At 46.3% G+C, this 21,024-nt stretch overlaps 10 non-coding genes across 10 annotated transcripts; all 10 read right to left on the bottom strand.

Moving 5' to 3' along the window:
- Window positions 1-1,278: 1,278 nt before the first annotated feature.
- On the bottom strand, window positions 1,279-1,469 carry LOC130323321 (U2 spliceosomal RNA). Its single transcript, XR_008868655.1, has one exon. It is a non-coding gene; the product is annotated as a U2 spliceosomal RNA (small nuclear RNA).
- Window positions 1,470-3,556: 2,087 nt separating this feature from the next.
- On the bottom strand, window positions 3,557-3,747 carry LOC130323319 (U2 spliceosomal RNA). Its single transcript, XR_008868654.1, has one exon. It is a non-coding gene; the product is annotated as a U2 spliceosomal RNA (small nuclear RNA).
- A 2,089-nt stretch (window positions 3,748-5,836) lies between these two features.
- On the bottom strand, window positions 5,837-6,027 carry LOC130323318 (U2 spliceosomal RNA). The gene has a single exon (XR_008868653.1). It is a non-coding gene; the product is annotated as a U2 spliceosomal RNA (small nuclear RNA).
- Window positions 6,028-8,113: 2,086 nt separating this feature from the next.
- On the bottom strand, window positions 8,114-8,304 carry LOC130323336 (U2 spliceosomal RNA). Its single transcript, XR_008868669.1, has one exon. It is a non-coding gene; the product is annotated as a U2 spliceosomal RNA (small nuclear RNA).
- Window positions 8,305-10,395: 2,091 nt separating this feature from the next.
- Window positions 10,396-10,586, bottom strand: LOC130323335 (U2 spliceosomal RNA). Its single transcript, XR_008868668.1, has one exon. It is a non-coding gene; the product is annotated as a U2 spliceosomal RNA (small nuclear RNA).
- Window positions 10,587-12,673: 2,087 nt separating this feature from the next.
- On the bottom strand, window positions 12,674-12,861 carry LOC130323332 (U2 spliceosomal RNA). The gene has a single exon (XR_008868665.1). It is a non-coding gene; the product is annotated as a U2 spliceosomal RNA (small nuclear RNA).
- A 694-nt stretch (window positions 12,862-13,555) lies between these two features.
- Window positions 13,556-13,743, bottom strand: LOC130323333 (U2 spliceosomal RNA). Its single transcript, XR_008868666.1, has one exon. It is a non-coding gene; the product is annotated as a U2 spliceosomal RNA (small nuclear RNA).
- A 2,083-nt stretch (window positions 13,744-15,826) lies between these two features.
- Window positions 15,827-16,017, bottom strand: LOC130323334 (U2 spliceosomal RNA). The gene has a single exon (XR_008868667.1). It is a non-coding gene; the product is annotated as a U2 spliceosomal RNA (small nuclear RNA).
- A 2,085-nt stretch (window positions 16,018-18,102) lies between these two features.
- On the bottom strand, window positions 18,103-18,293 carry LOC130323329 (U2 spliceosomal RNA). The gene has a single exon (XR_008868663.1). It is a non-coding gene; the product is annotated as a U2 spliceosomal RNA (small nuclear RNA).
- Window positions 18,294-20,388: 2,095 nt separating this feature from the next.
- LOC130323317 (U2 spliceosomal RNA) lies at window positions 20,389-20,579 on the bottom strand. Its single transcript, XR_008868652.1, has one exon. It is a non-coding gene; the product is annotated as a U2 spliceosomal RNA (small nuclear RNA).
- Between the last annotated feature and the right edge of the window lie 445 nt (window positions 20,580-21,024).

The following is a 21,024-nucleotide window of genomic DNA, read 5'->3' as shown; positions in this document are numbered from 1 at the left end:
GCAGCGGCTGCAATATCTCAACGGAGAATACGTTTATATATATGTGTGTGTGTGCGCGTATATATATATATATATATATATATATATATATATATATATATATATATTTCTCCGCCGAAATCACTTTTAAACCCATTTCCACCTTTTTTTCCCTTCTCTTCCTCTTACTTTTTTTTCACGTTTTTTTACGTTTTTCTCCTTTTCGCCTCTTTTCTGGGCGTATTATTCTTCTTTTTCTTCTTTTTTTTCGTCTAATGCATACCCCATCAGTGCAGCAATGCTTATTCAATACCGCCAGCAGATGGAGACACTGGGGGATAATTTTCTAAGGATTTATACTGATTTTTCCTGTCTGAATTTGTCGCACAGAAAGTTGCAGGCCAAATATGTGTGACATTTCTGCGACTTTAGCTTCTAGAGCATTTTTACAACATTATACATAGGTGCTGAATACATAAAAAGCGACTGTTCAGCGACAGACAAGTCGCATCGGCTGAAAGTAGGCCAGAATGTCAGTCCATGTTGGAGCAGGTTTAGATACAGTCTAAAGTATAGATCTCAAAGTCTGTGCACAGAATTTAGCAAGGGCCTCGCACCTTCTGATGCATCAGGTAGGTGCACAATAGCATAGCCTAACCCTCTGTACTTTGGTCTATATTGATGCGGGACATAGACAGCCAGCTGATGACCAATCCATTAGTGCAATGGATGGCTGGAAGCATTTGTCTTTGCCTTTGCAATACCACAGAAGCAATGCATGGTCAATGTACAGCAATGACACACCTGTGTGAACAGCCAGGAGACCCCCCCCCCCCATGTTATGTTACATAGTTACATAGTTAGTACGGTCGAAAAAAGACATATGTCCATCACGTTCAACCAGGGAATTAAGGGGTAGGGGTGTGGCGCGATATTGGGGAAGGGATGAGATTTTATATTTCTTCATAAGCATTAATCTTATTTTGTCAATTAGGAACATTCAGCACCCACCCGCTATCAAGGCAGCTGCCTATCATGTCATGCCCTACCTGCACAGGTGTGCTGGCTACTCAAATGATCCAATTAAGGAGGCCATTTAGTCAGCAGCAGCAGAAGTCCTGTGCCTGGACGCTCCAACAGGGGCCAGACACAAGCAGAAGCAGAAGCAGCAGAAGCAGCAGCAGCACCACCTTTTGTTTTTTGGCTGCAGCAGCAGCAAGACCCACAGGGCTGGCTAGCTGGCTAGCCAGCAAGCAGGTAGCAATGAAAGTAGGAATCTTTCTTTTTAACCCTGTAAGGGGGTGGTGCACTGTACCCGAAGATACTGCCATATCGGGTCAATGCATAGGGCGACGGAAGCAAGCTTCGAAATCGGCCCCCGTTCTCAAAAATCCATTTAATATATGGTCCCCAGATAGGGGACGTATCAGATATTAAACTGATAAGAACAGATACTACACTTGATCTTAGCCAAAAGGCCGAGAAGCGATAACCGTGAAAGGGGCGGGCCCAACAAGGTCCCCTTCATGGGCACTATCACTGCTTGCTGTCAGGGAGGCTGCCAGACAATTTTCCATGCACACTCTGGGCTGGGGGGCAGTCAACCACCAGTACACACAGCAGAACCTAAACCCATACCATTATTGCTAAGCAGCAAGACAGGGGCCCATTGCACTCCCACGGGGCCTTTTTAAATGCAATCCATAACCCGGATTTGCCAGGAACCCTTCTTACTCCTCCTACTTGCATGTGACACTGGGCTTAGGATCTGCATAGGAAACACACACACAAGCACACACCTACCTTTGTTGCCTGCAGATGCCTCCTTGGCTGTCCCCAAACGGTATCAAACCAACACCCACGGGAAGCTGTAAGCATAGAGGACATGCCTGCACCCCATTGGACTTACCTGTGTGGGTTAAATCCGGGTTATTTGACAACCTATGGCGGTGATGGTTCTGCTCAGGCAGAGCAGTGCTGATGCTCCTCATAAAGCTGTCGCTGCTGTGAAGGTTCTAGGTGACATCACAAATCCCTATGGTTACATACACAACAAAGCTGGGTTGTTGTTGTTTACACTCTGCAAGGCCTGTGGAAGTGAGTGACATCATAGCACTGTAGTTCTGAGGGTTCTAGATGGATGCAACAATCTCCTGTTGCTTCTATGAAGGCCATAATAGACGACATCACCAAACAGCTCCATAGTCACATACACAGCAAAGGAGAGATGTTGTTTACACCTAGTGATGTCAGTGGTATTGAGTGACATCACAGCACAGTGCTAAGGCTCCTGGGCCTGGACACAGCAGCGGCTGCAATATCTCAACGGAGAATACGTTTATATATATGTGTGTGTGTGCGCGTATATATATATATATATATATATATATATATATATATATATATTTCTCCGCCGAAATCACTTTTAAACCCATTTCCACCTTTTTTTCCCTTCTCTTCCTCTTACTTTTTTTTCACGTTTTTTTACGTTTTTCTCCTTTTCGCCTCTTTTCTGGGCGTATTATTCTTCTTTTTCTTCTTTTTTTTCGTCTAATGCATACCCCATCAGTGCAGCAATGCTTATTCAATACCGCCAGCAGATGGAGACACTGGGGGATAATTTTCTAAGGATTTATACTGATTTTTCCTGTCTGAATTTGTCGCACAGAAAGTTGCAGGCCAAATATGTGTGACATTTCTGCGACTTTAGCTTCTAGAGCATTTTTACAACATTATACATAGGTGCTGAATACATAAAAAGCGACTGTTCAGCGACAGACAAGTCGCATCGGCTGAAAGTAGGCCAGAATGTCAGTCCATGTTGGAGCAGGTTTAGATACAGTCTAAAGTATAGATCTCAAAGTCTGTGCACAGAATTTAGCAAGGGCCTCGCACCTTCTGATGCATCAGGTAGGTGCACAATAGCATAGCCTAACCCTCTGTACTTTGGTCTATATTGATGCGGGACATAGACAGCCAGCTGATGACCAATCCATTAGTGCAATGGATGGCTGGAAGCATTTGTCTTTGCCTTTGCAATACCACAGAAGCAATGCATGGTCAATGTACAGCAATGACACACCTGTGTGAACAGCCAGGAGACCCCCCCCCCCCATGTTATGTTACATAGTTACATAGTTAGTACGGTCGAAAAAAGACATATGTCCATCACGTTCAACCAGGGAATTAAGGGGTAGGGGTGTGGCGCGATATTGGGGAAGGGATGAGATTTTATATTTCTTCATAAGCATTAATCTTATTTTGTCAATTAGGAACATTCAGCACCCACCCGCTATCAAGGCAGCTGCCTATCATGTCATGCCCTACCTGCACAGGTGTGCTGGCTACTCAAATGATCCAATTAAGGAGGCCATTTAGTCAGCAGCAGCAGAAGTCCTGTGCCTGGACGCTCCAACAGGGGCCAGACACAAGCAGAAGCAGAAGCAGCAGAAGCAGCAGCAGCACCACCTTTTGTTTTTTGGCTGCAGCAGCAGCAAGGCCCACAGGGCTGGCTAGCTGGCTAGCCAGCAAGCAGGTAGCAATGAAAGTAGGAATCTTTCTTTTTAACCCTGTAAGGGGGTGGTGCACTGTACCCGAAGATACTGCCATATCGGGTCAATGCATAGGGCGACGGAAGCAAGCTTCGAAATCGGCCCCCGTTCTCAAAAATCCATTTAATATATGGTCCCCAGATAGGGGACGTATCAGATATTAAACTGATAAGAACAGATACTACACTTGATCTTAGCCAAAAGGCCGAGAAGCGATAACCGTGAAAGGGGCGGGCCCAACAAGGTCCCCTTCATGGGCACTATCACTGCTTGCTGTCAGGGAGGCTGCCAGACAATTTTCCATGCACACTCTGGGCTGGGGGGCAGTCAACCACCAGTACACACAGCAGAACCTAAACCCATACCATTATTGCTAAGCAGCAAGACAGGGGCCCATTGCACTCCCACGGGGCCTTTTTAAATGCAATCCATAACCCGGATTTGCCAGGAACCCTTCTTACTCCTCCTACTTGCATGTGACACTGGGCTTAGGATCTGCATAGGAAACACACACACAAGCACACACCTACCTTTGTTGCCTGCAGATGCCTCCTTGGCTGTCCCCAAACGGTATCAAACCAACACCCACGGGAAGCTGTAAGCATAGAGGACATGCCTGCACCCCATTGGACTTACCTGTGTGGGTTAAATCCGGGTTATTTGACAACCTATGGCGGTGATGGTTCTGCTCAGGCAGAGCAGTGCTGATGCTCCTCATAAAGCTGTCGCTGCTGTGAAGGTTCTAGGTGACATCACAAATCCCTATGGTTACATACACAACAAAGCTGGGTTGTTGTTGTTTACACTCTGCAAGGCCTGTGGAAGTGAGTGACATCATAGCACTGTAGTTCTGAGGGTTCTAGATGGATGCAACAATCTCCTGTTGCTTCTATGAAGGCCATAATAGACGACATCACCAAACAGCTCCATAGTCACATACACAGCAAAGGAGAGATGTTGTTTACACCTAGTGATGTCAGTGGTATTGAGTGACATCACAGCACAGTGCTAAGGCTCCTGGGCCTGGAACACAGCAGCGGCTGCAATATCTCAACGGAGAATACGTTTATATATATGTGTGTGTGTGCGCGTATATATATATATATATATATATATATATATATATATATATATATTTCTCCGCCGAAATCACTTTTAAACCCATTTCCACCTTTTTTTCCCTTCTCTTCCTCTTACTTTTTTTTCACGTTTTTTTACGTTTTTCTCCTTTTCGCCTCTTTTCTGGGCGTATTATTCTTCTTTTTCTTCTTTTTTTTCGTCTAATGCATACCCCATCAGTGCAGCAATGCTTATTCAATACCGCCAGCAGATGGAGACACTGGGGGATAATTTTCTAAGGATTTATACTGATTTTTCCTGTCTGAATTTGTCGCACAGAAAGTTGCAGGCCAAATATGTGTGACATTTCTGCGACTTTAGCTTCTAGAGCATTTTTACAACATTATACATAGGTGCTGAATACATAAAAAGCGACTGTTCAGCGACAGACAAGTCGCATCGGCTGAAAGTAGGCCAGAATGTCAGTCCATGTTGGAGCAGGTTTAGATACAGTCTAAAGTATAGATCTCAAAGTCTGTGCACAGAATTTAGCAAGGGCCTCGCACCTTCTGATGCATCAGGTAGGTGCACAATAGCATAGCCTAACCCTCTGTACTTTGGTCTATATTGATGCGGGACATAGACAGCCAGCTGATGACCAATCCATTAGTGCAATGGATGGCTGGAAGCATTTGTCTTTGCCTTTGCAATACCACAGAAGCAATGCATGGTCAATGTACAGCAATGACACACCTGTGTGAACAGCCAGGAGACCCCCCCCCCCATGTTATGTTACATAGTTACATAGTTAGTACGGTCGAAAAAAGACATATGTCCATCACGTTCAACCAGGGAATTAAGGGGTAGGGGTGTGGCGCGATATTGGGGAAGGGATGAGATTTTATATTTCTTCATAAGCATTAATCTTATTTTGTCAATTAGGAACATTCAGCACCCACCCGCTATCAAGGCAGCTGCCTATCATGTCATGCCCTACCTGCACAGGTGTGCTGGCTACTCAAATGATCCAATTAAGGAGGCCATTTAGTCAGCAGCAGCAGAAGTCCTGTGCCTGGACGCTCCAACAGGGGCCAGACACAAGCAGAAGCAGAAGCAGCAGAAGCAGCAGCAGCACCACCTTTTGTTTTTTGGCTGCAGCAGCAGCAAGGCCCACAGGGCTGGCTAGCTGGCTAGCCAGCAAGCAGGTAGCAATGAAAGTAGGAATCTTTCTTTTTAACCCTGTAAGGGGGTGGTGCACTGTACCCGAAGATACTGCCATATCGGGTCAATGCATAGGGCGACGGAAGCAAGCTTCGAAATCGGCCCCCGTTCTCAAAAATCCATTTAATATATGGTCCCCAGATAGGGGACGTATCAGATATTAAACTGATAAGAACAGATACTACACTTGATCTTAGCCAAAAGGCCGAGAAGCGATAACCGTGAAAGGGGCGGGCCCAACAAGGTCCCCTTCATGGGCACTATCACTGCTTGCTGTCAGGGAGGCTGCCAGACAATTTTCCATGCACACTCTGGGCTGGGGGGCAGTCAACCACCAGTACACACAGCAGAACCTAAACCCATACCATTATTGCTAAGCAGCAAGACAGGGGCCCATTGCACTCCCACGGGGCCTTTTTAAATGCAATCCATAACCCGGATTTGCCAGGAACCCTTCTTACTCCTCCTACTTGCATGTGACACTGGGCTTAGGATCTGCATAGGAAACACACACACAAGCACACACCTACCTTTGTTGCCTGCAGATGCCTCCTTGGCTGTCCCCAAACGGTATCAAACCAACACCCACGGGAAGCTGTAAGCATAGAGGACATGCCTGCACCCCATTGGACTTACCTGTGTGGGTTAAATCCGGGTTATTTGACAACCTATGGCGGTGATGGTTCTGCTCAGGCAGAGCAGTGCTGATGCTCCTCATAAAGCTGTCGCTGCTGTGAAGGTTCTAGGTGACATCACAAATCCCTATGGTTACATACACAACAAAGCTGGGTTGTTGTTGTTTACACTCTGCAAGGCCTGTGGAAGTGAGTGACATCATAGCACTGTAGTTCTGAGGGTTCTAGATGGATGCAACAATCTCCTGTTGCTTCTATGAAGGCCATAATAGACGACATCACCAAACAGCTCCATAGTCACATACACAGCAAAGGAGAGATGTTGTTTACACCTAGTGATGTCAGTGGTATTGAGTGACATCACAGCACAGTGCTAAGGCTCCTGGGCCTGGACACAGCAGCGGCTGCAATATCTCAACGGAGAATACGTTTATATATATGTGTGTGTGTGCGCGTATATATATATATATATATATATATATATATATATATATATTTCTCCGCCGAAATCACTTTTAAACCCATTTCCACCTTTTTTTCCCTTCTCTTCCTCTTACTTTTTTTTCACGTTTTTTTACGTTTTTCTCCTTTTCGCCTCTTTTCTGGGCGTATTATTCTTCTTTTTCTTCTTTTTTTTCGTCTAATGCATACCCCATCAGTGCAGCAATGCTTATTCAATACCGCCAGCAGATGGAGACACTGGGGGATAATTTTCTAAGGATTTATACTGATTTTTCCTGTCTGAATTTGTCGCACAGAAAGTTGCAGGCCAAATATGTGTGACATTTCTGCGACTTTAGCTTCTAGAGCATTTTTACAACATTATACATAGGTGCTGAATACATAAAAAGCGACTGTTCAGCGACAGACAAGTCGCATCGGCTGAAAGTAGGCCAGAATGTCAGTCCATGTTGGAGCAGGTTTAGATACAGTCTAAAGTATAGATCTCAAAGTCTGTGCACAGAATTTAGCAAGGGCCTCGCACCTTCTGATGCATCAGGTAGGTGCACAATAGCATAGCCTAACCCTCTGTACTTTGGTCTATATTGATGCGGGACATAGACAGCCAGCTGATGACCAATCCATTAGTGCAATGGATGGCTGGAAGCATTTGTCTTTGCCTTTGCAATACCACAGAAGCAATGCATGGTCAATGTACAGCAATGACACACCTGTGTGAACAGCCAGGAGACCCCCCCCCCCCCATGTTATGTTACATAGTTACATAGTTAGTACGGTCGAAAAAAGACATATGTCCATCACGTTCAACCAGGGAATTAAGGGGTAGGGGTGTGGCGCGATATTGGGGAAGGGATGAGATTTTATATTTCTTCATAAGCATTAATCTTATTTTGTCAATTAGGAACATTCAGCACCCACCCGCTATCAAGGCAGCTGCCTATCATGTCATGCCCTACCTGCACAGGTGTGCTGGCTACTCAAATGATCCAATTAAGGAGGCCATTTAGTCAGCAGCAGCAGAAGTCCTGTGCCTGGACGCTCCAACAGGGGCCAGACACAAGCAGAAGCAGAAGCAGCAGAAGCAGCAGCAGCACCACCTTTTGTTTTTTGGCTGCAGCAGCAGCAAGGCCCACAGGGCTGGCTAGCTGGCTAGCCAGCAAGCAGGTAGCAATGAAAGTAGGAATCTTTCTTTTTAACCCTGTAAGGGGGTGGTGCACTGTACCCGAAGATACTGCCATATCGGGTCAATGCATAGGGCGACGGAAGCAAGCTTCGAAATCGGCCCCCGTTCTCAAAAATCCATTTAATATATGGTCCCCAGATAGGGGACGTATCAGATATTAAACTGATAAGAACAGATACTACACTTGATCTTAGCCAAAAGGCCGAGAAGCGATAACCGTGAAAGGGGCGGGCCCAACAAGGTCCCCTTCATGGGCACTATCACTGCTTGCTGTCAGGGAGGCTGCCAGACAATTTTCCATGCACACTCTGGGCTGGGGGGCAGTCAACCACCAGTACACACAGCAGAACCTAAACCCATACCATTATTGCTAAGCAGCAAGACAGGGGCCCATTGCACTCCCACGGGGCCTTTTTAAATGCAATCCATAACCCGGATTTGCCAGGAACCCTTCTTACTCCTCCTACTTGCATGTGACACTGGGCTTAGGATCTGCATAGGAAACACACACACAAGCACACACCTACCTTTGTTGCCTGCAGATGCCTCCTTGGCTGTCCCCAAACGGTATCAAACCAACACCCACGGGAAGCTGTAAGCATAGAGGACATGCCTGCACCCCATTGGACTTACCTGTGTGGGTTAAATCCGGGTTATTTGACAACCTATGGCGGTGATGGTTCTGCTCAGGCAGAGCAGTGCTGATGCTCCTCATAAAGCTGTCGCTGCTGTGAAGGTTCTAGGTGACATCACAAATCCCTATGGTTACATACACAACAAAGCTGGGTTGTTGTTGTTTACACTCTGCAAGGCCTGTGGAAGTGAGTGACATCATAGCACTGTAGTTCTGAGGGTTCTAGATGGATGCAACAATCTCCTGTTGCTTCTATGAAGGCCATAATAGACGACATCACCAAACAGCTCCATAGTCACATACACAGCAAAGGAGAGATGTTGTTTACACCTAGTGATGTCAGTGGTATTGAGTGACATCACAGCACAGTGCTAAGGCTCCTGGGCCTGGACACAGCAGCGGCTGCAATATCTCAACGGAGAATACGTTTATATATATGTGTGTGTGTGCGCGTATATATATATATATATATATATATATATATATATATATATATATATTTCTCCGCCGAAATCACTTTTAAACCCATTTCCACCTTTTTTTCCCTTCTCTTCCTCTTACTTTTTTTTCACGTTTTTTTACGTTTTTCTCCTTTTCGCCTCTTTTCTGGGCGTATTATTCTTCTTTTTCTTCTTTTTTTTCGTCTAATGCATACCCCATCAGTGCAGCAATGCTTATTCAATACCGCCAGCAGATGGAGACACTGGGGGATAATTTTCTAAGGATTTATACTGATTTTTCCTGTCTGAATTTGTCGCACAGAAAGTTGCAGGCCAAATATGTGTGACATTTCTGCGACTTTAGCTTCTAGAGCATTTTTACAACATTATACATAGGTGCTGAATACATAAAAAGCGACTGTTCAGCGACAGACAAGTCGCATCGGCTGAAAGTAGGCCAGAATGTCAGTCCATGTTGGAGCAGGTTTAGATACAGTCTAAAGTATAGATCTCAAAGTCTGTGCACAGAATTTAGCAAGGGCCTCGCACCTTCTGATGCATCAGGTAGGTGCACAATAGCATAGCCTAACCCTCTGTACTTTGGTCTATATTGATGCGGGACATAGACAGCCAGCTGATGACCAATCCATTAGTGCAATGGATGGCTGGAAGCATTTGTCTTTGCCTTTGCAATACCACAGAAGCAATGCATGGTCAATGTACAGCAATGACACACCTGTGTGAACAGCCAGGAGACCCCCCCCCCCCATGTTATGTTACATAGTTACATAGTTAGTACGGTCGAAAAAAGACATATGTCCATCACGTTCAACCAGGGAATTAAGGGGTAGGGGTGTGGCGCGATATTGGGGAAGGGATGAGATTTTATATTTCTTCATAAGCATTAATCTTATTTTGTCAATTAGGAACATTCAGCACCCACCCGCTATCAAGGCAGCTGCCTATCATGTCATGCCCTACCTGCACAGGTGTGCTGGCTACTCAAATGATCCAATTAAGGAGGCCATTTAGTCAGCAGCAGCAGAAGTCCTGTGCCTGGACGCTCCAACAGGGGCCAGACACAAGCAGAAGCAGAAGCAGCAGAAGCAGCAGCAGCACCACCTTTTGTTTTTTGGCTGCAGCAGCAGCAAGGCCCACAGGGCTGGCTAGCTGGCTAGCCAGCAAGCAGGTAGCAATGAAAGTAGGAATCTTTCTTTTTAACCCTGTAAGGGGGTGGTGCACTGTACCCGAAGATACTGCCATATCGGGTCAATGCATAGGGCGACGGAAGCAAGCTTCGAAATCGGCCCCCGTTCTCAAAAATCCATTTAATATATGGTCCCCAGATAGGGGACGTATCAGATATTAAACTGATAAGAACAGATACTACACTTGATCTTAGCCAAAAGGCCGAGAAGCGATAACCGTGAAAGGGGCGGGCCCAACAAGGTCCCCTTCATGGGCACTATCACTGCTTGCTGTCAGGGAGGCTGCCAGACAATTTTCCATGCACACTCTGGGCTGGGGGGCAGTCAACCACCAGTACACACAGCAGAACCTAAACCCATACCATTATTGCTAAGCAGCAAGACAGGGGCCCATTGCACTCCCACGGGGCCTTTTTAAATGCAATCCATAACCCGGATTTGCCAGGAACCCTTCTTACTCCTCCTACTTGCATGTGACACTGGGCTTAGGATCTGCATAGGAAACACACACACAAGCACACACCTACCTTTGTTGCCTGCAGATGCCTCCTTGGCTGTCCCCAAACGGTATCAAACCAACACCCACGGGAAGCTGTAAGCATAGAGGACATGCCTGCACCCCATTGGACTTACCTGTGTGGGTTAAATCCGGGTTATTTGACAACCTATGGCGGTGATGGTTCTGCTCAGGCAGAGCAGTGCTGATGCTCCTCATAAAGCTGTCGCTGCTGTGAAGGTTCTAGGTGACATCACAAATCCCTATGGTTACATACACAACAAAGCTGGGTTGTTGTTGTTTACACTCTGCAAGGCCTGTGGAAGTGAGTGACATCATAGCACTGTAGTTCTGAGGGTTCTAGATGGATGCAACAATCTCCTGTTGCTTCTATGAAGGCCATAATAGACGACATCACCAAACAGCTCCATAGTCACATACACAGCAAAGGAGAGATGTTGTTTACACCTAGTGATGTCAGTGGTATTGAGTGACATCACAGCACAGTGCTAAGGCTCCTGGGCCTGGACACAGCAGCGGCTGCAATATCTCAACGGAGAATACGTTTATATATATGTGTGTGTGTGCGCGTATATATATATATATATATATATATATATATATATATATATATTTCTCCGCCGAAATCACTTTTAAACCCATTTCCACCTTTTTTTCCCTTCTCTTCCTCTTACTTTTTTTTCACGTTTTTTTACGTTTTTCTCCTTTTCGCCTCTTTTCTGGGCGTATTATTCTTCTTTTTCTTCTTTTTTTTCGTCTAATGCATACCCCATCAGTGCAGCAATGCTTATTCAATACCGCCAGCAGATGGAGACACTGGGGGATAATTTTCTAAGGATTTATACTGATTTTTCCTGTCTGAATTTGTCGCACAGAAAGTTGCAGGCCAAATATGTGTGACATTTCTGCGACTTTAGCTTCTAGAGCATTTTTACAACATTATACATAGGTGCTGAATACATAAAAAGCGACTGTTCAGCGACAGACAAGTCGCATCGGCTGAAAGTAGGCCAGAATGTCAGTCCATGTTGGAGCAGGTTTAGATACAGTCTAAAGTATAGATCTCAAAGTCTGTGCACAGAATTTAGCAAGGGCCTCGCACCTTCTGATGCATCAGGTAGGTGCACAATAGCATAGCCTAACCCTCTGTACTTTGGTCTATATTGATGCGGGACATAGACAGCCAGCTGATGACCAATCCATTAGTGCAATGGATGGCTGGAAGCATTTGTCTTTGCCTTTGCAATACCACAGAAGCAATGCATGGTCAATGTACAGCAATGACACACCTGTGTGAACAGCCAGGAGACCCCCCCCCCCCATGTTATGTTACATAGTTACATAGTTAGTACGGTCGAAAAAAGACATATGTCCATCACGTTCAACCAGGGAATTAAGGGGTAGGGGTGTGGCGCGATATTGGGGAAGGGATGAGATTTTATATTTCTTCATAAGCATTAATCTTATTTTGTCAATTAGGAACATTCAGCACCCACCCGCTATCAAGGCAGCTGCCTATCATGTCATGCCCTACCTGCACAGGTGTGCTGGCTACTCAAATGATCCAATTAAGGAGGCCATTTAGTCAGCAGCAGCAGAAGTCCTGTGCCTGGACGCTCCAACAGGGGCCAGACACAAGCAGAAGCAGAAGCAGCAGAAGCAGCAGCAGCACCACCTTTTGTTTTTTGGCTGCAGCAGCAGCAAGGCCCACAGGGCTGGCTAGCTGGCTAGCCAGCAAGCAGGTAGCAATGAAAGTAGGAATCTTTCTTTTTAACCCTGTAAGGGGGTGGTGCACTGTACCCGAAGATACTGCCATATCGGGTCAATGCATAGGGCGACGGAAGCAAGCTTCGAAATCGGCCCCCGTTCTCAAAAATCCATTTAATATATGGTCCCCAGATAGGGGACGTATCAGATATTAAACTGATAAGAACAGATTTTTTTTTTTTTTTTTTTTTAATTTAAAGCCGAGGAACGTGCTTTCGATTCACCCAAAGTGCAAGAAAAAGTGCAAACGTGTTACACTAAAAAAAACGTGCACAAAGGATGCGGTCTATCGCAAGCCCTTCTCCGATAGGAGAGAGGCCCCCCAACAAACCTTACCCTTCGCCTCCGGACCAAAAGGTACCTGCGAGGTTCCAGGTTCGATGTCCCTTTTCGCCGAAGCTACTAGGGGACCACAAATGCTCCCGGCATCCCCCTTGGCGTTAGCCAAGGTATCTGCCCGCAGAGCCGATTACGGTAGGTACCCTGCCAAAGCAGGAGTACCCGGGGTGTTTGCAGGGAGGTGCGGAACCTAATGGCCACACACACCTCCCCTAGACCGCCAGGAGGGACACCCAGAAGGGCTACCGCATCCTGACCAATCCTGTGAACACACAACACGCAAAAAGTGACACAGTGAGACAAAAAAGAAATAAATAAGTGAATGTGTGCAGATATACTGCCCGGACATCCGGCCGGATCTATAAAAAATTTCTCTGATCCTAGCCAGAAGGCCGGGAATCAAGAGGTGAGTGCCACAAGGTGAAGAGATTATGGTGCCCGTGCTTCAACTCAGTGAGCCTATTCTCCCAGTGAGTTTCGGCACCTCGGGGTCACCACTCCCCGAGGCACAAAGTACCTCGGCTCTAGACCCTCTCAGCCTCATGGCGAGACCCGGAGGGAACAGGTCACATCGGGGCAGCCGTCGAGCTGATTCCTCAGAACCAGCCCCGGAAAGCCCTGGTACACCTGCATCCTCCATGCAGCACCCATCCCCACCAGCCCCATACCGGCGTTACTGTCCACCGGCATGAAAAACTGATAAGAACAGATACTACACTTGATCTTAGCCAAAAGGCCGAGAAGCGATAACCGTGAAAGGGGCGGGCCCAACAAGGTCCCCTTCATGGGCACTATCACTGCTTGCTGTCAGGGAGGCTGCCAGACAATTTTCCATGCACACTCTGGGCTGGGGGGCAGTCAACCACCAGTACACACAGCAGAACCTAAACCCATACCATTATTGCTAAGCAGCAAGACAGGGGCCCATTGCACTCCCACGGGGCCTTTTTAAATGCAATCCATAACCCGGATTTGCCAGGAACCCTTCTTACTCCTCCTACTTGCATGTGACACTGGGCTTAGGATCTGCATAGGAAACACACACACAAGCACACACCTACCTTTGTTGCCTGCAGATGCCTCCTTGGCTGTCCCCAAACGGTATCAAACCAACACCCACGGGAAGCTGTAAGCATAGAGGACATGCCTGCACCCCATTGGACTTACCTGTGTGGGTTAAATCCGGGTTATTTGACAACCTATGGCGGTGATGGTTCTGCTCAGGCAGAGCAGTGCTGATGCTCCTCATAAAGCTGTCGCTGCTGTGAAGGTTCTAGGTGACATCACAAATCCCTATGGTTACATACACAACAAAGCTGGGTTGTTGTTGTTTACACTCTGCAAGGCCTGTGGAAGTGAGTGACATCATAGCACTGTAGTTCTGAGGGTTCTAGATGGATGCAACAATCTCCTGTTGCTTCTATGAAGGCCATAATAGACGACATCACCAAACAGCTCCATAGTCACATACACAGCAAAGGAGAGATGTTGTTTACACCTAGTGATGTCAGTGGTATTGAGTGACATCACAGCACAGTGCTAAGGCTCCTGGGCCTGGACACAGCAGCGGCTGCAATATCTCAACGGAGAATACGTTTATATATATGTGTGTGTGTGCGCGTATATATATATATATATATATATATATATATATATATTTCTCCGCCGAAATCACTTTTAAACCCATTTCCACCTTTTTTTCCCTTCTCTTCCTCTTACTTTTTTTTCACGTTTTTTTACGTTTTTCTCCTTTTCGCCTCTTTTCTGGGCGTATTATTCTTCTTTTTCTTCTTTTTTTTCGTCTAATGCATACCCCATCAGTGCAGCAATGCTTATTCAATACCGCCAGCAGATGGAGACACTGGGGGATAATTTTCTAAGGATTTATACTGATTTTTCCTGTCTGAATTTGTCGCACAGAAAGTTGCAGGCCAAATATGTGTGACATTTCTGCGACTTTAGCTTCTAGAGCATTTTTACAACATTATACATAGGTGCTGAATACATAAAAAGCGACTGTTCAGCGACAGACAAGTCGCATCGGCTGAAAGTAGGCCAGAATGTCAGTCCATGTTGGAGCAGGTTTAGATACAGTCTAAAGTATAGATCTCAAAGTCTGTGCACAGAATTTAGCAAGGGCCTCGCACCTTCTGATGCATCAGGTAGGTGCACAATAGCATAGCCTAACCCTCTGTACTTTGGTCTATATTGATGCGGGACATAGACAGCCAGCTGATGACCAATCCATTAGTGCAATGGATGGCTGGAAGCATTTGTCTTTGCCTTTGCAATACCACAGAAGCAATGCATGGTCAATGTACAGCAATGACACACCTGTGTGAACAGCCAGGAGACCCCCCCCCCCCATGTTATGTTACATAGTTACATAGTTAGTACGGTCGAAAAAAGACATATGTCCATCACGTTCAACCAGGGAATTAAGGGGTAGGGGTGTGGCGCGATATTGGGGAAGGGATGAGATTTTATATTTCTTCATAAGCATTAATCTTATTTTGTCAATTAGGAACATTCAGCACCCACCCGCTATCAAGGCAGCTGCCTATCATGTCATGCCCTACCTGCACAGGTGTGCTGGCTACTCAAATGATCCAATTAAGGAGGCCATTTAGTCAGCAGCAGCAGAAGTCCTGTGCCTGGACGCTCCAACAGGGGCCAGACACAAGCAGAAGCAGAAGCAGCAGAAAAGCAGCAGCAGCACCACCTTTTGTTTTTTGGCTGCAGCAGCAGCAAGGCCCACAGGGCTGGCTAGCTGGCTAGCCAGCAAGCAGGTAGCAATGAAAGTAGGAATCTTTCTTTTTAACCCTGTAAGGGGGTGGTGCACTGTACCCGAAGATACTGCCATATCGGGTCAATGCATAGGGCGACGGAAGCAAGCTTCGAAATCGGCCCCCGTTCTCAAAAATCCATTTAATATATGGTCCCCAGATAGGGGACGTATCAGATATTAAACTGATAAGAACAGATACTACACTTGATCTTAGCCAAAAGGCCGAGAAGCGATAACCGTGAAAGGGGCGGGCCCAACAAGGTCCCCTTCATGGGCACTATCACTGCTTGCTGTCAGGGAGGCTGCCAGACAATTTTCCATGCACACTCTGGGCTGGGGGGCAGTCAACCACCAGTACACACAGCAGAACCTAAACCCATACCATTATTGCTAAGCAGCAAGACAGGGGCCCATTGCACTCCCACGGGGCCTTTTTAAATGCAATCCATAACCCGGATTTGCCAGGAACCCTTCTTACTCCTCCTACTTGCATGTGACACTGGGCTTAGGATCTGCATAGGAAACACACACACAAGCACACACCTACCTTTGTTGCCTGCAGATGCCTCCTTGGCTGTCCCCAAACGGTATCAAACCAACACCCACGGGAAGCTGTAAGCATAGAGGACATGCCTGCACCCCATTGGACTTACCTGTGTGGGTTAAATCCGGGTTATTTGACAACCTATGGCGGTGATGGTTCTGCTCAGGCAGAGCAGTGCTGATGCTCCTCATAAAGCTGTCGCTGCTGTGAAGGTTCTAGGTGACATCACAAATCCCTATGGTTACATACACAACAAAGCTGGGTTGTTGTTGTTTACACTCTGCAAGGCCTGTGGAAGTGAGTGACATCATAGCACTGTAGTTCTGAGGGTTCTAGATGGATGCAACAATCTCCTGTTGCTTCTATGAAGGCCATAATAGACGACATCACCAAACAGCTCCATAGTCACATACACAGCAAAGGAGAGATGTTGTTTACACCTAGTGATGTCAGTGGTATTGAGTGACATCACAGCACAGTGCTAAGGCTCCTGGGCCTGGACACAGCAGCGGCTGCAATATCTCAACGGAGAATACGTTTATATATATGTGTGTGTGTGCGCGTATATATATATATATATATATATATATATATATATATATATTTTCTCCGCCGAAATCACTTTTAAACCCATTTCCACCTTTTTTTCCCTTCTCTTCCTCTTACTTTTTTTTCACGTTTTTTTACGTTTTTCTCCTTTTCGCCTCTTTTCTGGGCGTATTATTCTTCTTTTTCTTCTTTTTTTTCGTCTAATGCATACCCCATCAGTGCAGCAATGCTTATTCAATACCGCCAGCAGATGGAGACACTGGGGATAATTTTCTAAGGATTTATACTGATTTTTCCTGTCTGAATTTGTCGCACAGAAAGTTGCAGGCCAAATATGTGTGACATTTCTGCGACTTTAGCTTCTAGAGCATTTTTACAACATTATACATAGGTGCTGAATACATAAAAAGCGACTGTTCAGCGACAGACAAGTCGCATCGGCTGAAAGTAGGCCAGAATGTCAGTCCATGTTGGAGCAGGTTTAGATACAGTCTAAAGTATAGATCTCAAAGTCTGTGCACAGAATTTAGCAAGGGCCTCGCACCTTCTGATGCATCAGGTAGGTGCACAATAGCATAGCCTAACCCTCTGTACTTTGGTCTATATTGATGCGGGACATAGACAGCCAGCTGATGACCAATCCATTAGTGCAATGGATGGCTGGAAGCATTTGTCTTTGCCTTTGCAATACCACAGAAGCAATGCATGGTCAATGTACAGCAATGACACACCTGTGTGAACAGCCAGGAGACCCCCCCCCCCCATGTTATGTTACATAGTTACATAGTTAGTACGGTCGAAAAAAGACATATGTCCATCACGTTCAACCAGGGAATTAAGGGGTAGGGGTGTGGCGCGATATTGGGGAAGGGATGAGATTTTATATTTCTTCATAAGCATTAATCTTATTTTGTCAATTAGGAACATTCAGCACCCACCCGCTATCAAGGCAGCTGCCTATCATGTCATGCCCTACCTGCACAGGTGTGCTGGCTACTCAAATGATCCAATTAAGGAGGCCATTTAGTCAGCAGCAGCAGAAGTCCTGTGCCTGGACGCTCCAACAGGGGCCAGACACAAGCAGAAGCAGAAGCAGCAGAAGCAGCAGCAGCACCACCTTTTGTTTTTTGGCTGCAGCAGCAGCAAGGCCCACAGGGCTGGCTAGCTGGCTAGCCAGCAAGCAGGTAGCAATGAAAGTAGGAATCTTTCTTTTTAACCCTGTAAGGGGGTGGTGCACTGTACCCGAAGATACTGCCATATCGGGTCAATGCATAGGGCGACGGAAGCAAGCTTCGAAATCGGCCCCCGTTCTCAAAAATCCATTTAATATATGGTCCCCAGATAGGGGACGTATCAGATATTAAACTGATAAGAACAGATACTACACTTGATCTTAGCCAAAAGGCCGAGAAGCGATAACCGTGAAAGGGGCGGGCCCAACAAGGTCCCCTTCATGGGCACTATCACTGCTTGCTGTCAGGGAGGCTGCCAGACAATTTTCCATGCACACTCTGGGCTGGGGGGCAGTCAACCACCAGTACACACAGCAGAACCTAAACCCATACCATTATTGCTAAGCAGCAAGACAGGGGCCCATTGCACTCCCACGGGGCCTTTTTAAATGCAATCCATAACCCGGATTTGCCAGGAACCCTTCTTACTCCTCCTACTTGCATGTGACACTGGGCTTAGGATCTGCATAGGAAACACACACACAAGCACACACCTACCTTTGTTGCCTGCAGATGCCTCCTTGGCTGTCCCCAAACGGTATCAAACCAACACCCACGGGAAGCTGTAAGCATAGAGGACATGCCTGCACCCCATTGGACTTACCTGTGTGGGTTAAATCCGGGTTATTTGACAACCTATGGCGGTGATGGTTCTGCTCAGGCAGAGCAGTGCTGATGCTCCTCATAAAGCTGTCGCTGCTGTGAAGGTTCTAGGTGACATCACAAATCCCTATGGTTACATACACAACAAAGCTGGGTTGTTGTTGTTTACACTCTGCAAGGCCTGTGGAAGTGAGTGACATCATAGCACTGTAGTTCTGAGGGTTCTAGATGGATGCAACAATCTCCTGTTGCTTCTATGAAGGCCATAATAGACGACATCACCAAACAGCTCCATAGTCACATACACAGCAAAGGAGAGATGTTGTTTACACCTAGTGATGTCAGTGGTATTGAGTGACATCACAGCACAGTGCTAAGGCTCCTGGGCCTGGACACAGCAGCGGCTGCAATATCTCAACGGAGAATACGTTTATATATATGTGTGTGTGTGCGCGTATATATATATATATATATATATATATATATATATATATATATATATATATTTCTCCGCCGAAATCACTTTTAAACCCATTTCCACCTTTTTTTCCCTTCTCTTCCTCTTACTTTTTTTTCACGTTTTTTTACGTTTTTCTCCTTTTCGCCTCTTTTCTGGGCGTATTATTCTTCTTTTTCTTCTTTTTTTTCGTCTAATGCATACCCCATCAGTGCAGCAATGCTTATTCAATACCGCCAGCAGATGGAGACACTGGGGGATAATTTTCTAAGGATTTATACTGATTTTTCCTGTCTGAATTTGTCGCACAGAAAGTTGCAGGCCAAATATGTGTGACATTTCTGCGACTTTAGCTTCTAGAGCATTTTTACAACATTATACATAGGTGCTGAATACATAAAAAGCGACTGTTCAGCGACAGACAAGTCGCATCGGCTGAAAGTAGGCCAGAATGTCAGTCCATGTTGGAGCAGGTTTAGATACAGTCTAAAGTATAGATCTCAAAGTCTGTGCACAGAATTTAGCAAGGGCCTCGCACCTTCTGATGCATCAGGTAGGTGCACAATAGCATAGCCTAACCCTCTGTACTTTGGTCTATATTGATGCGGGACATAGACAGCCAGCTGATGACCAATCCATTAGTGCAATGGATGGCTGGAAGCATTTGTCTTTGCCTTTGCAATACCACAGAAGCAATGCATGGTCAATGTACAGCAATGACACACCTGTGTGAACAGCCAGGAGACCCCCCCCCCCCATGTTATGTTACATAGTTACATAGTTAGTACGGTCGAAAAAAGACATATGTCCATCACGTTCAACCAGGGAATTAAGGGGTAGGGGTGTGGCGCGATATTGGGGAAGGGATGAGATTTTATATTTCTTCATAAGCATTAATCTTATTTTGTCAATTAGGAACATTCAGCACCCACCCGCTATCAAGGCAGCTGCCTATCATGTCATGCCCTACCTGCACAGGTGTGCTGGCTACTCAAATGATCCAATTAAGGAGGCCATTTAGTCAGCAGCAGCAGAAGTCCTGTGCCTGGACGCTCCAACAGGGGCCAGACACAAGCAGAAGCAGAAGCAGCAGAAGCAGCAGCAGCACCACCTTTTGTTTTTTGGCTGCAGCAGCAGCAAGGCCCACAGGGCTGGCTAGCTGGCTAGCCAGCAAGCAGGTAGCAATGAAAGTAGGAATCTTTCTTTTTAACCCTGTAAGGGGGTGGTGCACTGTACCCGAAGATACTGCCATATCGGGTCAATGCATAGGGCGACGGAAGCAAGCTTCGAAATCGGCCCCCGTTCTCAAAAATCCATTTAATATATGGTCCCCAGATAGGGGACGTATCAGATATTAAACTGATAAGAACAGATACTACACTTGATCTTAGCCAAAAGGCCGAGAAGCGATAACCGTGAAAGGGGCGGGCCCAACAAGGTCCCCTTCATGGGCACTATCACTGCTTGCTGTCAGGGAGGCTGCCAGACAATTTTCCATGCACACTCTGGGCTGGGGGGCAGTCAACCACCAGTACACACAGCAGAACCTAAACCCATACCATTATTGCTAAGCAGCAAGACAGGGGCCCATTGCACTCCCACGGGGCCTTTTTAAATGCAATCCATAACCCGGATTTGCCAGGAACCCTTCTTACTCCTCCTACTTGCATGTGACACTGGGCTTAGGATCTGCATAGGAAACACACACACAAGCACACACCTACCTTTGTTGCCTGCAGATGCCTCCTTGGCTGTCCCCAAACGGTATCAAACCAACACCCACGGGAAGCTGTAAGCATAGAGGACATGCCTGCACCCCATTGGACTTACCTGTGTGGGTTAAATCCGGGTTATTT

Source organism: Hyla sarda, unplaced genomic scaffold (assembly GCF_029499605.1).
Source record: "Hyla sarda isolate aHylSar1 unplaced genomic scaffold, aHylSar1.hap1 scaffold_2453, whole genome shotgun sequence".
In the NCBI taxonomy this organism is placed as follows: Eukaryota; Metazoa; Chordata; class Amphibia; order Anura; family Hylidae; genus Hyla; species Hyla sarda.
Note: the sequence above shows the minus strand (reverse complement) of the source record. Positions and strands in the feature narration are given on the sequence as shown.